Here is a 2,500-nt window from a genome sequence, read left to right on the forward strand (position 1 = left end):
GTTTATTCTGTCTTTATCACACTGTAAAAAACATCTGTAGATTAAATGATACAAAAAATGGCCTTTAGCATAGAACTTTGATGTTTTTTTTACACCGAATTACTGTCATTTTTGCGGTAAAAATTCTGAGCTACCAGTTTTGTTTTTTTGCTGTAAAGTCTACCGATGTTGTTTTTACAATGCATTACTATAGATTAGAGGTGCGGCCCGCAGCTAATTTTTTTTATCGGGCCTTAGAACATTTTAAATGATAAGTATCGTTTAAGAGCGCGCTGGTGTTGGATGGAGACAAGTGTGAACAATATTGGAGACAGACACATTCGTTTTCCAGTTCCAACGTTAAGTATTTTGTCTTTGCAGTCTATTCAATTGAATATAAGTTGAAAAGGATTTGCAAATCATTGTATTCTCTTTTTATTTACCATTTACACAACGTGACAACTTCACTGCTTTTGGGGGTTTGTACTTCAAAAGGAGATAAAGTCGTTTATTCTGTCTTTATCACACTGTAAAAAAAAATCTGTAGATTAAATGATACAAAAATGGCCGTTCAGTAGCCAAACTTTAGCATAGAACTTTGATGTTTTTTTACCACCGAATTACTGTCATTTTTGCGGTAAAAATTCTGAGCTACCAGTTGTTGTTTTTTTGCTGTAAAGTATACCGATGTTGTTTTTACAATGCATTACTACAGATCAGAGGTGCGGCCCGCAGCTAATTTTTTTTTATTGGGCCCTGGAACATTTTAAATGATAAGTATCGTTTAAGAGCGCGCTGGTGTTGGATGGAGACAAGTGTGGACAATATTGGAGACGGACACATTCGTTTTCCAGTTCCAACGTTAAGTATCTTGTCTTTGCAGTCTATTCAATTGAATATAAGTTAAAAAGGATTTACCAAATAATTATATTCTGTTTTTATTTACCATTTACACAACGTGACAACTTCACTGGTTTTGGGGGTTTGTACTTCAAAAGGTGATGAAGTCGTTTATTCTGTCTTTATCACACTGTAAAAAACATCTGTAGATTAAATGATACAAAATATGGCCTTTAGCATAGAACTTTGATGTTTTTTTTACACCGAATTACTGTCATTTTTGCGGTAAAATTCTGAGCTACCAGTTTTGTTTTGTTTTGCTGTAAAGTCTACCAATGTTGTTTTTACAATGCATTACTATAGATCAGAGGTGCGGCCCGCAGCTAATTTTTTTTATTGGGCCCTGGAACATTTTAAATGATAAGTATCGTTTAAGAGCGCGCTGGTGTTGGATGGAGACAAGTGTGAACAATATTGGAGACAGACACATTCGTTTTCCAGTTCCAACGTTAAGTATCTTGTCTTTGCAGTCTATTCAATTGAATATAAGTTGAAAAGGATTTGCAAATCATTATATTCTGTTTTTATTTACCATTTACACAACGTGACAACTTCACTGCTTTTGGGGGTTTGTACTTCAAAAGGAGATAAAGTCGTTTATTCTGTCTTTATCACACTGTAAAAAACATCTGTCGATTAAATGATACAAAAAATGGCAGTTCAGCAGCCAAACTTTAGCATAGAACTTTGATGTTTTTTTACACCGAATTACTGTCATTTTGCGGTAAAATTCTAAACTACCAGTTTGTTTGTTTTTGCTGTAAAGTCTACCAATGTTATTTTTACAATGCATTACTACAGATCAGAGGTGCGGCCCGCAGCTAATTTTTTTTAATTGGGCCCTGGAACATTTTAAATGATAAGTATCGTTTAAGAGCGCGCTGGTGTTGGATGGAGACAAGTGTGGACAATATTGGAGACGGACACATTCATTTTCCAGTTCCAACGTTAAGTATCTTGTCTTTGCAGTCTATTCAATTGAATATAATTTGAAAAAGGATTTGCAAATCATTATATTCTGTTTTTATTTACCATTTACACAACGTGACAACTTCACTGGTTTTGGGGGTTTGTACTTCAAAAGGAGGTAAAGTCGTTTATTCTGTTATCATCACACTGTAAAAAACATCTGCAGATTAAATGATACAAAAAATGGCAGTTCAGTAGCCAAACTTCAGCATAGAACTTTGATGGGGGTTTTTTTACACCGAGTTACTGTCATTTTTGCGGTAAAATTCTGAGCTACCAGTTTTGTTTTGTTTTGCTGTAAAGTCTACCAATGTTGTTTTTACAATGCATCACTATAGATCAGAGGTGCGGCCCGCAGTTAATTTTTTTTATTGGGCCCTGGAACATTTTAAACGATAAGTATCGTTTAAGAGCGCGCCGGTGTTGGATGGAGACAAGTGTGGACAATATTGGAGACAGACACATTCATTTTCCAGTTCCAACGTTAAGTATCTTGTCTTTGCAGTCTATTCAATTGAATATAATTTGAAAAAGGATTTGCAAATCATTATATTCTGTTTTTATTTACCATTTACACAACGTGACAACTTCACTGCTTTTGGGGGTTTGTACTTCAAAAGGAGATAAAGTCGTTTATTCTGTCTTTATCACA

The 2,500-nt window shown here is 34.8% G+C and overlaps 1 protein-coding gene across 1 annotated transcript in view; it reads right to left on the reverse strand.

Moving 5' to 3' along the window:
- Positions 1 to 2,500, reverse strand: part of p2rx3a (purinergic receptor P2X, ligand-gated ion channel, 3a) — a 30,340-nt gene that overhangs the window by 3,102 nt on the left and 24,738 nt on the right. The window lies entirely within an intron of this gene.

The sequence above is a fragment of the Entelurus aequoreus genome, linkage group LG04 (genome assembly GCF_033978785.1).
Source record: "Entelurus aequoreus isolate RoL-2023_Sb linkage group LG04, RoL_Eaeq_v1.1, whole genome shotgun sequence".
Taxonomy (NCBI): Eukaryota; Metazoa; Chordata; class Actinopteri; order Syngnathiformes; family Syngnathidae; genus Entelurus; species Entelurus aequoreus.